At 42.8% G+C, this 13,998-nt stretch overlaps 1 long non-coding RNA gene and 1 pseudogene across 2 annotated transcripts; both read right to left on the bottom strand.

Moving 5' to 3' along the window:
- Nucleotides 1-4,462: 4,462 nt before the first annotated feature.
- LOC147463629 (uncharacterized) lies at nucleotides 4,463-9,135 on the bottom strand (annotated as a pseudogene).
- Nucleotides 9,136-10,566: 1,431 nt separating this feature from the next.
- LOC147463630 (uncharacterized) lies at nucleotides 10,567-13,785 on the bottom strand. Of its 2 annotated transcripts, XR_015190262.1 has the most exons (4): nucleotides 13,629-13,784; nucleotides 13,156-13,216; nucleotides 12,659-13,054; nucleotides 10,567-12,424 (listed from the first exon to the last, which is right to left on the bottom strand). It is a non-coding gene; the product is annotated as an uncharacterized LOC147463630 (long non-coding RNA). The 2 variants fall into 2 exon arrangements; XR_015190261.1 differs by lacking the exon at nucleotides 10,567-12,424 and having other exon boundaries at nucleotides 12,652-13,054; nucleotides 13,629-13,785.
- Between the last annotated feature and the right edge of the window lie 213 nt (nucleotides 13,786-13,998).

Consider the following 13,998-nt stretch of genomic DNA (forward strand, 5'->3'; position numbering starts at 1 on the left):
CAAATGGGAAAAACAAGGCTTTAAGGAGCATGGCTCCCTACCTATATTTATGCATTAGGAACATGGTTCCTCCAAAGCAATTACAATGTGCAGCAATTATAGCTTGTCAGAGTGCAGGCAACATACATACATGAACACTTGGGACACACATGGACATGCACAGCTATGAGCCGATTTTTATGAACTATGACAAGTGAAGAGATGTGCGCCTCAGGTCGAAGGCGGATATCCATTCCTACCTGAGTCCAAGCACAATGTGCCAAGCGTACACACGTGCAAAAGCTCTTGCATGTAAGGATGCATGCAGTGAAATAGACTCTCTCTCTCTCTCTCTCTCTCTCTCTCTCTCTCTCTCTCTCTCTCTCTCTCTCTCTCTCTCTCTCTCTCTCTCTCTCTCTCTCTCTCTCTCTCTCTCTCTCTCTCTCTCACTGTCTCTGTGTGTGTGTGTGTGTGTGTGTATGGGTGGGTGTGTGTGCATGTGCACGTGCGTTACCTCCTCCGCTCGATTCTCGATAATGACCATAGCGATGTGTAAGATTTTGTAGCCGAGGAGTCTTGCTGCTGCGTCTGTTGGAAATGCTCCATTTATAACATATCGCGCGAGCCTGTGTGAGTGTCAATGTGCACGCGAACTCACAGCTAGCCAGGTCCTTTAAGCTCTAGGAGTAGCAAGACATGAGAGATAGATAGAGAGAGAGAGAGAGAGAGAGAGAGAGAGAGAGAGAGAGAGAGAGAGAGAAACACTCGTCAACTCTTAAAAAGGACATTGCTATTACTGGTCCGAAATATAGGGCCACACTTTTTGTAGTAAAATCAAATTGTTGCGTTGGCATCTGCCTCAGGCATTGCCAACAAAACCAAGGACTCTTGCAACACCATGAAAATTGAGAAAATACCCAAAATATCGCTAAAATTTCAAAAATTCCCAATATATCCTTGTATATATTTTGGTTGGATTTTTCAAAATTTCCTAACCTTTATTCCTTTTTTACAATTGAGATCCATTTTCGTGGGTTCTTAGTGAGATCACAAAAGAGACTCATTACTCTCTCGAGCCCTTATCGATATCTTTTTATGCGGGGAAGAGCCCGCGTGGTTTTCTTTTTTTATTTGTTATTTTTATTTTTTTTTGGGGGGGGGGGGGGTGTCTCTTCCAGGTACTCTACGAAGACAAAGCCAAGCATGCTTGCAAAGACATGAAAACTAAGAAAACAAATAATCTTGACACACACAAATTCACCCATGTGAACTTCTTGCAAAGTACCACATGACTTTCAAAACGCACCCATTGCCCCTCTACCATTTGGAGAAAGATACTCACGTACTTTGAGTTCTTGGTAGTTCAAGAGATGGCATGGAGCAAGCTACACATGCTACCTACACTCAAGGTTTCATGCTTTTTGTTTTCAAAGTTTAGGGATTGCATTTGCACTTTGAAATATATCACTAACTTTTATGTGCTTTCAAAAACTTGTCACATTTCTCACAAACAGTCTACAGACTACTATAATGAACACAAAAGGTGTGTCAAAAGCTTTCTTCACTTGTAGAAGTACAACGCATAATGGCATACATACTTCGTAAAGAAAAACGAAAAAAATGAAGGAGTAGCCTACACATGCTATCCACACTTTGAGGTTTTGAGTAGCCGTCCTAGTTGGACGCAGAGAAGTGGGTGGGGATTGCACAAGAGACACAAGACAATCCTGATAGATTTCAGTAGTAGAGAGATGCAGCCAGAGCACGTTTGGAGTCTACTAGAGAGTCACATCTTGGGAGTGGAGGCTACCACACACTTTGACATAAGTTTGTAAGTATTATACGTATGCTTTAAATTCTTGAAATTATGTACGTTATTTGAAGATTTATCTCATGATTAAACCATAATTTTGCAAGAAGTTTCCGTGAAGCGCCTTATGACACGCCGAGAGGAGAAGTATGGGTACCAACATGGACTTGTGGCCCTTTTGACCCAGCTGTCTACAGAAGGAGGGAGAGGATGTCAACTGGGAGGCATTACCATGAGGGTCTTCTTGATACAGTCTCACTCAGTCGTCTTGATACAATCTTCTTGGTATAGTCTTTTTTTGTAGTTGTGGTCTTCTTGATATAGTCTTATGCAATGATTGTATACACTACATTTTCACACTTATGTTTATGGTTTTGCATTCCGTTTGCGATTATGATTCTGGTATGACAATTAGGTTATGGTTATGGTTTTGCAATTATGGTATGGCACGGAGGTTATGGTTATGGTATGACACAGAGGTTTTGGTCATGATTTGGCAATCAAGTTAAGAACTGTTGGCATACAAAAGAAACACAAACACATGCATGGATGTGAGCACAATAGCCATGTACTTGGTTTAGCAAAGCCAAGGTTTTATTCGACAACAAAGCACCCTCCAAGAAGTTAAATAGTGAAATTCTCAGTAACAATTTCAAGAATTGCCCTTGCCTAAAGAAAATACAGTTGTTTGGGGACAAGAAGCCATGGTAAGCATCCATATGACAAAACATCAATAGCTCCATTGACTATTATGACTTTCAATATATTTCGTGTCCTCAGCCTACATTTACCTGCATTTTAAGCCACCATTAAGATATATGCACACAACTTAGAGAGACATGGCCAACAAGTATCCAAGCTTCATTCATACAATTACATAAAGCATGTATAGATGTGTATTTTATAAATGAGAGTACGGATATACCAGACTTTGGCATGTTGATCGAGTTGTTTACCTTGCTTGTACTCAAAATTGGCAGCACCCAAATGAGCTTGGCAAGCAAGTGAAGGGCACATCATTATTAGACCGTGCAAGGGTGGCACTGATGGCTTTGCCAGTAGCTCCCGAGTCCGTCCATGCATACTGCAGAGGTCACTTAGGAAAAAGCAACATACGATATGTAATTGCAAAATGAAGGCCATTCCTTATAGTAATCCTTTTCCCAACCCTTTGGCAAAGCTTGCTTTGATTCCCCGCTTCTTGATAGATTGCACAGTGTCTGAATAGAATTGAAAATCTTTTTCTCTCCAGAAAAAGAGTGCATTGTCCTCAGTTGCGCAATACCCTGCAAGAAATATATATGTACATTGAATCACCATGCGGGCAGGGGAACACATCCTTGATGCACGCACAAGCGTAATAAAGGGTCTAACCTCAAAAGCCACTTTGCTGCTCATGAGTATGTACCTTGGTTTCTAGCAGCAATTCCGATCATCACATAGGCACAAAATCCTCTGGCCAGCACAATGACTGGCAGACCAAAGTGATCAAAGATGACTGCCACACGGAGAGAAAGGCAAGCACCATACCGCACACAAATTGACCCATGTGATGGAACAAGTTCCCTGTCAGTAAAAAAAAACACAAAAATCACAAGCACACTCAATGAGTTTGCAAAAAAAAATAAAATGAAATGACACCTGTACAAGAGAACTAAGAAGCTCAAAAATTGAACCTTAGATCCCAATCGGCTCTTGGACAAGATTGGTATCACTTGGAAAGCCAGCTACAACCTCACCAGTAGATATATTGATGTTAGAAAAGCTCACGTCTTGCGAAAGTAGCTCTTTCACATAGCGAATCCTTAATCATGCAGCTTGTTTTTTTCCGGTGAACATGCATCCACATTGAGACATCTACACTACACAATAGAATGTCTATATTTCTTTTTCAAATAAATTGTACTCATGACATTCTATGCTAATTATCCAAATGCTAAGTGCGAATGAGAACGTAGGCTTACCAGTCTATCCAGTCCCAAATAGCACCAAGATCAGGTAGAATAATAGAGTGCATACTGCAAATAATCATCAAGAGGAAATGTTTCAGTCAAGGGGATGGATATAAATCATGAAATCAAGCTCTTTGCTTGAACAATCTTCAAGCTATTCAAAGAAAATCATAGAAACAAACACATAATTGGAAAGTCAAGCCTTCTAATGGCATTCCCTTACCCTGTTGTTGTTGATTCTAACAGAAGGAATAGTAGGAAACCAAAGCTATTACTTACCTTGCAAACCTGCTTGGCCATGCAATCAGAGTCTGAAAAGCTTCAGATCAAGTCCATGAGCTTCTCGAGGAAAAGAAGAAACATGGGCATGGTTGCGCCATGCACTAAAACGCCAAAGCCACCAGCCAGCATAGTTACTGCATCCACCCAGTCCGTCTGCTCAGATAGCTTGTGGAAGGCCACTGCTAGCCGTAGCACAAAGGCAGCCTACATTTCAGAGCTCTCAGGTCTCTGGATTTCTTCTGTGTCTACCTCTATCATAGAGGAGCAAGAAGATCTCTCTCTCTCTCTCTCTCTCTCTCTCTCTCTCTCTCTCTCTCTCTCTCTCTCTCTCTCTCTCTCTCTCTCTCTCTCTCTCTCTCTCTCTCTCTCTCTCTCTCTCTCTCTCTCTCTCTCTCTCTCTCTCTCTCTCTCTCTCTCTCTCTCTCTCTTTCTTTTGACGCTAACCCTGAGTAACTACACAAGATATTGTTACAACAATTTTTGTCTTGCTTTTTCCATTTTGTACTTTGATGTTGCAACATAACGCAGACTCTAGTCATTGATAAATGATAAAAAACCTCCAAAAAATTTATGAAAGCAATGTATGTATAAGAAACACCTCAAATCTGTGTCAAACAAAAAGACAATGATAAAAAATGTCAGCTGTTACTTGTATTTTTCCATTATTCTCTTGGCCTCCTCCAATGTCAAATTTGGATCGCTGCCATTGGAGGAATTTCCACCTCCACGGTCATCATCATCTTTGTTCAAATAATAGAAGAGATAGTAGCCAACACCACCAATAGCCAGTATAAACAAAGCAATTGAGAAAAAGGACTATAGCAGATACAAGGACCCCACAATGCCAAGGATTGCTACGCCTATTTGCGCCACAGGCCTTGGCACCGACTCCTGCATTTACAAGGTACCAGCTTTGTTCCTGCATCTCTGGCAGTTTTAACTGCAACCGCAAATGCTTTGCATAAGTTGGGAGATTTCTGAGGAACAATCCAAAGAGAAGAAAGCGACTTTCATCTTGAGAACTGCTTGCATTGGAAAGACTTTCAAGCTCCTCTCTGTAACAAAAGTGGTGACGACAGAGAACGGGATGGTATGATTTCACAAAAGCTTGCCACAGTCAGATCCCCCTCAAACACGTGGCGGTTCCTTGCTTGCCAAATAAGGTGCAAGAAGTAGTACCTGATTATTTGAGTGCAGACAAGAAGAGCAGGACTTCTCAACCTGTTACTACCAAAGAACAGATCATTCTTGAAGAACTTAATTTGCTATGTCCTTTGAATCCACTTGCATATTTTCCCAGCCATGTCCCTGATTGTCTGGCATCCCATGAAAAGGTGGGCTAGGTCTTCACTAGCTATTCTGCACCTCGAGAAAACGATCGGACCCAATGCCTCTTTCTTCTATCTTTACGTCCATCGACAGAGCACCCCACATCACTTTCCATAGAAATATCTTCATAAACTGAGGCCACCTTGGATTCCAGATGTTCTCTATGACTCCCTCCCACCGTTTTTCCGGCCAGTGCCTCTTCCATAATTTGTTGAGGGGGCTACACCAATTATCCTCGTGCATTAATGCTTGCTAAATGCCTTTAGAGTGTGGTTTCCAAAGGAGGCTACTCCCGGGCCATCTCCAAGCGTCCCATTCAAAGTTGGATTCACAAATTGGCATCACCACCTTATCAAGCTCTTTCATCACCCTGTAGACTAGTAAGATCTCAAAGCCATTCAGTTGAAATTGGATGGCTAAAGAGTCACCAGTTTTCCAGCACTTCGTATTGCCATCCCAGAATTTCTCTAGTCGAATGAGCCCCTTATTATTCACATTCCTGGCCATTTCTATCCAATAGGGGCTTTGCGACGGCCCCAATATTTTAGAGAGCCAAGGAGACCAGTGCAAAATGGAGTTCTTAAAGTTTCTGGTTACTTTTCCCCATTCCAAAACCTCAACTGCACTTTTGCACTTCCTCATCAACTCCCCTAAGAGTCCACTAGATCTAAGATAATACCACTTTGCGAAGAGAAGTTTGTCGTGCATCACAACCCCCTTCCACTTTCCCCCTTTCGATCCCATTTTTATTGCATCAAGCATATCCTTGGTCATGATAGCCCAAGCTTGGTCCTGTTTAGCCAATGAGACCATAAATTTGGCACAAAGGGCCTCAACATGGGATACACGGTTAAGAATGCCGAGCCCTCCTTGGTCTACCGGGCGAGCAACTACCTCCCGTCTAGCCCACTACCATGGCCGTGAGGTTTTCGTGTTGTTCTTCCAAAGAAACCTTTTTATTGGTTTTAAGAATTCTTTCCAATTATGCTTAGCCATCTTGAGCACAGGGCTGAGGAAAGCAATATACGGGATGATAAAAGCATTAATGACTCTAATCCGGCTTTGGAAGGGGAGGAGAACAAACTCCTATCTTCTCATTTTTTAGCTTGTTTTTTCAAGGACCCATTGAAATCTTTGACTGTGGGTTACGTCCACTCCTACATGGACTCCCAAGTGTCTACATACTCTCCCTTTTGAGATAATCTCTCATGTCCAGACTACATGGTCAAAAGAGTCGTTCTCCGACAAGGAGATTACTCTTGACTTCTCTATATTGCACTTGGATCCCGAGGCATGGCAAATGTTTGCACAATCTCCAGAGCTCTCATGACAAATTTAGGGCACACCTTCGAGAATAGGAGCACACTATGTAACCATGTTAATGTGTAACCAAAACCATGCATGAGAATCTCTCTATCTATGGATCTTACACTACTAAACAAGCCCTCTATGCACAAAAGCTAAAGTAATCATATATTATTCTTTCTATGGTGTTTGTATAGTCGACTTGATCGCCTCCATAATATATAATATACAAATTGTAGATATTGAATCTTTTGAAAAAAAAAACTATTATGAGTTTCCTCTGGAGTTTATCAAATAAATAGGCCTCATATTTAGTACGTTCTCACTAGAATTTTAAGGCTTTCAAAACCAAACAAAACTTAAATCTCTATAAAGATACATTGCAAAAATAAATTTATAATGAGTTCACTTATCCACGTATCAAACCATAATCTTTTTAGCCACTTGTTTTTTATTTAACAAGTGATAAAATCACAAGGCTTGCAATATAAATATTGAAACTGCACACCATCTCATTTGTCATTATTTTTGAGCTTCAAAGTCTGCATGATAGAAAATACGGTTTGAATGCCAGCTTTGAGTAGCTTGATAAACTTTACAAATATCATAAGTCATGATGTAGCTACACACCATAATGCAGAACCTTAGTAAACAGACACAGACATGCGAATACATTCTGCTTCCTTGAGCTCCAGATGGCTACAAAACTCATGAAAATGATTCAACATATTTATAAAAAAGATTACTGTTTCGATTGCAGAATTTCATTCAATTATGCTTTAATCAAGACAAACCTACAAAACATGATCATTAACTTAATCAGCCAAAAGGTAGGGTTGCAAACGCTGACAGAGAAACGGTGGCCCCAATTGCCACAGAGTTGCGCAGCTTTGAAAGCAATACACAGAGAAATCTAGGTTAAAATCGGAAGGGCAATCGCATGGCGTAAAAAGTCGGGAAGGTCAACGGGCTGGAGCGCAGCTAATTTCATGAGCGCCAGAAAATCGTTAAGCTTTGCGGCAGGAGAGTGAAAAAGAGATCAAGGTTATGAGTAGAGAGGTATGGCGGGTGTGTGTGTGTGTGTGTGTGTGTCACAGAGAGAGAGAGAGAGAGAGAGAGAGAGAGAGAGAGAGAGAGAGAGAGAGAGAGAGAGAGAGAGAGCTTTTAACTAGGCTACGAACATTGTGAGGCCACTCGTGCACAACTGCACAGATCAGCTAAAATTAGGGAGACTATTCCCTGTACTATTACTCCTCCCTCCCTCCCTCCTCGAGAACTCTCTTAAATGAGGGTCCTATTCCAAGAGCTACTCCTTCACCCACGCTAAATTTCTACCATTGTTGCTTGCTTTGGTGCCTGCACAAAAGCGTATGCACCCTGACTTGCTTTCATTCCCATCCACACACTGCACACTAGAAGCTCTGGCATCCATAGCTCTAATACACAGAACTTGCTTGCTATCTCCCACATGTCATCCATAAGTGACATGGTCTGCTTTTCCACACAGAGCTTCCATGTCTTGCCTGAAGAAACCCTGTAGGGTAGGAACACATACACACATGAGCAAGCACGTTAGCTCCTCAGAGGTCTTGAATAAGAAGGCTCTCTCTCTCTCTCTCTCTCTCTCTCTCTCTCTCTCTCTCTCTCTCTCTCTCTCTCTCTCTCTCTCTCTCTCTCTCTCTCTCTCTCTCTCTCGCGCACACACACACACAACAACAAAACTGGCATGCAGTTTACGCACATTCTTGGCGGCATTCTTGCATAAGGGATTTTGATGAGGGGAACCAGAACAGATCTGGCGAGCTGTGTGTGTGTGTGTGTGTGTGTATGTGTATGTGTGTGTGTGTGTGTGTGTGTGTGTGTGTGTGTGTGTGTGTGTGAGAGAGAGAGAGAGAGAGAGAGAGAGAGAGAGAGAGACTAAGATTTGGTTCTTCCACAATATGGGGCAGTGGGGGCACAGGTGTAGCTCGAGTACTCCTTGCAACCATCGGAGAGATGCCTCTGCATCCAGACAGAGAGAGAGAGAGAGAGAGAGAGAGAGAGAGAGAGAGAGAGAGAGAGAGAGAGAGAGAGAGAGAGAGAGAGAGAGAGAGAGAGAGAGAGAGAGAGAGAGAGACATGTGTGAGCTAGAACATTACAGACTCTATAGAGCGAGAAGAGAGAGTCTGTGGGAGGCTTCAACTAGAAAGGGGAAAGATGGTTCTGCTTACACTCCGCACCCGCTGGGACCCCAACCTCCTTCATCCTTTGCCCTTTGCTCAGACCGCATCCTTTCTGATTCCAATTTTTAACGATTTTTTGAAAGAAAGCAACAAAAATCGATCACTTGCCGATGGTGACCTTAGCATGAGCAAAACGAGTGCAACCAGCCAGCCAAAACGAATCCTACAGAGGCGAGAGCCTACGTGTGCCTCCCCCTTTTTGGCCGGCAACTGGCTGGCTGGCCGGTGTAGCCCACACCCCACCTGTTCCAGCCATAGCTAGCGTCTGCCTCCCACCCAATTAGAGCGACGCTCTTCACAAAAAAGCACTTTCGGAGGGCTGGCCGGAGCAGTTGTGATCAAGAACGGCAGCCAGTAGTGGAAGATTCCTAAGAATCCTATTGTGGCTGGAGACTAGCCGCCCGGCACGTTGTGCCAGGGCTATCTGGTAGCGATGTCGCAACCTTAATTCTTGCTCAATTTTGCTGGTGGGAGCAACAACTCTCTCTTTCTCTCCCCCTAGTATGACGGTTTATCGTCCCTCGAGCACCTGTGGCACCATCTACCTCTTTGCCTCCCTATGGCTGGCATCGTACGCCTTTCCTAATTTGGCTCACAGCTCCTAGCTCGCCACCTCGTTCCATGCCACATGAAAGAGGCCCTCGATATTATTACGATAATAGAGTACATAATAGAGTAGTGTAGATATTGTCAAGATCTCATTCACCGAAAAAAAATCCATTGGTTGCTTTTCCCAAGATCCAAGCAATAAAACAAATGATAACTAATTTATGCACCAATCAAAAAGTAAGATTTTTTAAAAAAAAATTCTATTTCTTGAATAACCTTGTGGCTCTTTTTTTTTTTAGCAATGAAATGAAAAGGTGGTGAAAGAACTACTCAAAATGCAAAAGGTGATGGATTTGTGGAGCCACCAGGCCTAAATCTTTATCATTTTTAACCTGCTTTCAATGTTTCATCCTTTTAAAAGCAGTCCAAAATTCTTTCCTTCATAAACGAGCATTCATTTCATATTTCAAAATTCAAGATATGTCCATCATTAGATTTACACTCTCTCCATTTAAATGAGTTCCCACTATCTTATTTCAACCAATCAACATTTTTGGTCTATCAAAAAATGCTTGAAAATATAACTTAACTTTTTTTCTATTTTAGTCAGCAAAAAGAGAAGGCAGCTAGATATCATTAATTCGCAAAAGCAGCCAGATGTCGTATCAAATTATGTACAACAAAATCTTGAGTGTAGCCATAACTTATAAGCAGAGAAGGTCGCTCATATTGCCGCATACATATGTCTCTTTTGAGCACATCCAAGGACTTGAGCGATTAAAAATTGGAACCTGTAAAGATCGACTTTACAATGCTTTGAATAATTTCCCAACGTTCAATCAACTTCGTTTTATGGCATTGTCTCTCTCTCTCTCTCTCTCTCTCTCTCTCTCTCTCTCTCTCTCTCTCTCTCTCTCTCTCTCTCTCTCTCTCTCTCTCTCTCTCTCTCTCTCTCTCTCTATCTATCTATCTATCTATCTATCTATCTATCTATCTACGAGCTCATTACGGATGTCCATGGCTTTCAACGTAGAGTAGATAGATAGAGAGAGAGAGAGAGAGAGAGAGAGAGAGAGAGAGAGAGAGAGAGAGAGAGAGATTACAAAGATTACACGTTGATACAAACAACCAAAAGGAGCATGAAACACTTCCAAAGATTACACGCTGAGACAAACAGCGAACAGGAGCATGAAACATTGAGACACACAGACAGAGATGAAACGATGGAATTTATTTTGATGACAAGAGCCTAGTAATCATTGGAATCTGCTGCCCTCAATAGCCATTTTGCAACCATTTTGGTGGAGATTGAATCCAGGTCGAGGATCCCCAGTCCTCCTTATAATTTTGGTAAGCAACAGATAGACCATGCTACTTTAGGAATTTTGTGGAGGTGTTGGTTTCCTCCCCATAAAAAGTTCCTTGCCATTGAGAAGGCTTTCTGAAGCTGGTACTTGGCAGGGGTCCAACATGATAGGAAGTATATTAGGCTGGACAGTATAAAGTGGTTTAGAACAAATGTTCTTGAAGCAATAGAAGAATTGTAATTATTCCATTTGGAGATTTCATTCCTGAATCTGGAGAGTACCCAATCCCATCTTTGAGTAAGAGTCACTTTGAATCCCATTGGGGTCTAAAAATTTATCCATCTGGAATGTGCTTACATCGTGCATTAAGAATGATGTTAGGAGCAGTGCCAGAGGAGATTTTATACCCTTTCTTGGAGTGATTTATGACTAAGCCACTCCACTGGCTTGACAAAAGACTCCTAGACACTTCCAAAATGTGGTGAAAGTCTGAACATCCCTAGCCATAATTCCATTTGTATCATCTGCAAACTGCTGCAAACAAAGGTCCTTGTCTGCCCCAGGTATTTTAATTCCTTTGAGAGTCCCTTTATCCAATGCATCTTGCCGATAGCTACGAGCTAGCTGCTACTCCCCTCCATGCATGAGCGGTTGAGCTAGCGACTGCAGCCTCTCTCTCTTTGGGGAGTGCACATCCTTCCAAGTGCATGCTACGCGGGTCTGTATTGAAAACAAATTTGAGGTGCGAGCGAGCCATCCCTCTCGACTGCAGACCCCCGCCCTGCTCACCTTGGCAGCCCCAATTCTTTGTAGCATGCACCTGCGCAATGCGCAGAAACCGGCCATGATTATCTGTGTGTATTAGAGAGGCAAGAAGAAGAAGAAGAGGATGAAACTATCCCGAGAGAGAGAGAGAGAGAGAGAGGGTCGGAGGGGACAATTGTCTTGTGAATGCCATTCCCACTTGTGGGAGCCCAGCAAGGCATGAGACTGCAATGATGAAAATGATGGCCACGGACTCTCAGATGCCTCTTTTGCCTGACACTCGTCAATGAGACGGTGTAATTTGAGCTACTCATGTGCCATGTAATCAGAGGATCATGCTTTAGAGAGAGGATGATGATGATGCCTGTTTCGCCATACCAGGTGCAAATACCCATGGAAGAAGTATTATGCAAGGAGGGAGATGACCTATTGTAACATTTCGATCTTCAGCAGGGTGGTTGGCTTCTTCTATTCTGATTCATGATTTTTCCTCTATGGTTCCTGTTTGGTGTCAGGCAAGGTGGTTGCTCCCTAAGTAATTGTTGCAGATTACAAGGTTGTACTCGAGAATCAGTTGACTAGAGATGAGGCTTTACATTTTTATCATGGATCATCCATTAATCTTATTCACTTTTGGATTTGGAAAGTCTGGAAAGCAGGTGCATTTAGTGTGATTTTGTATTGTCATCAATCTAAACTGCAGTTAGGGCTCATTTCTCCACCATAGAGACAGTTCTTTGAGATAAAGGTAGCTAAGGTTTCAGACGCACTTATGTTCCTGCTTTATCAATTAGTTTCCGAAATTCTTTGAGTGTGTTGACATTGACAAACTTGTGGAAGGCCACTACTAGCCGTAGCACAAAGGCAGCCTGCATTTCAGAGCTCTCAGGTCTCCGGATTTCTAATCTTCTCTGTCTACCAGCTCTGTCATAGAGGAGCAAGAAGAACTCTCTCTCTCTCTCTCTCTCTCTCTCTCTCTCTCTCTCTCTCTCTCTCTCTCTCTCTCTCCCGCTAACCCTGAGTAACTACACAAGATATTGTTAGAACAGTTTTTGTCTTGCTTTTTCCATTTTGTGCAACATAACGCAGACTCTAGTCATTGATAAATCATAAAAAACCTCCAAAACAATATGAGAGCAATGTACGTATAAGAAACACCTCAAATCTGTGTCAAACAAAAAGGCAGTTATTCTCCTGGCCTCCTCCAGTGTCAAATCTGGATCGCTGCCATTGGAGGAATTCCCACCTCCACGGTCATCATCATCTTTGTTCAAAGAATAGAAGAGACAGTAGCCAACACCACCAATAGGCAGTATAAAACAAAGCAATTGAGAACAATTAGGACTGCAGCACATACAAGGACCCCACAATGCCAAGGATTGCTACGCCTGCTTGCGCCACAGGCCTTGGCACCGACTCCTGCATTTACTGTTCCTGCATCTCTGGCAGCTTTAACTGCAACCGCAAATGCTGAGCAACAATATTCCGAAGAGAAGGAAGCGGCGTTCTTCTTGTGAACTGCTTGCATTGAGAAGAATTCCAAGGTCCGCTGATCTGTAGCGAAAGTGGTAATGCAGTGAGTGCGTGCCATTTTTGTCGTATCAAATTATATACAACAAAATCCTGTGTGAAAGAGAGAGAGAGAGAGCGCTTACAAAGGTTACACGCTGAGACATACAGCCAACAGGAGCATGAAACGCTTACAAAGATTACACTCTGAGACAGACAGCCAACAGGAGCATGAAACGCTGAGATAGACAGACAAAGATGAAACGATGGAATGTGCATGGGGCGCATCGTCACGGCATCCTCCTAATTTCTGAGGAGCCGTTAACATCCCCATGCATCTTTTATGTTCCAGCACCTACGTCGTTACTGTGGCCATCAGGAAGAAAGGACAATATTATCAGCAACGCTAATGAGGACTAGCTCTGTGGTTAGTCAATGTTTGTCATGGTCATCATGGGCCACAGAAACGCCGCTTTCTGCATGCAGCCTCTAGCCATAGATGAAGGCTAGAGGCTCCAGCATTGCTGGTGGCCCTTCTGCTACTGTTGTGTGTGTGTGTGTGTGTGTGTGTGTGTGAGAGAGAGAGAGAGAGAGAGAGAGAGAGAGAGAAGACTTTTACCAGGCCGGAGCGCGCTGGAGAAAGCAGCTGGTAGCCATAGCTGAGGCTTCAAGGCTCGAGAGAGACTAGAGAGAGAGGGAGCGTGAAAGAGAGAGTATTGGGCGGGAGACGGCGACGTCGTAAATGACTTATTTATAACGGATTTAAGGGCACACTCCCCCGCTCATGTGAGACTTAGCTATCAAGCTATGAGTAATCTGTAATTGTGCATAACGAGCTCCATTTCAAAATAAAAGGAGGCCACCAAGTGACTCAATGGTCACACGCTTTTTCAGTGGAGAGCTTTCACTACCACCTAGAGGTTATGTGGCCACACTATTCGGTGATTTTAGAAGGTACGTGCCTAGCGTTGCAGGCTTGAATATTAGCA

The sequence above is a fragment of the Adiantum capillus-veneris genome, chromosome 2 (assembly GCF_014529385.1).
Source record: "Adiantum capillus-veneris isolate H3 chromosome 2, ASM1452938v2, whole genome shotgun sequence".
NCBI lineage: Eukaryota > Viridiplantae > Streptophyta > Polypodiopsida > Polypodiales > Pteridaceae > Adiantum > Adiantum capillus-veneris.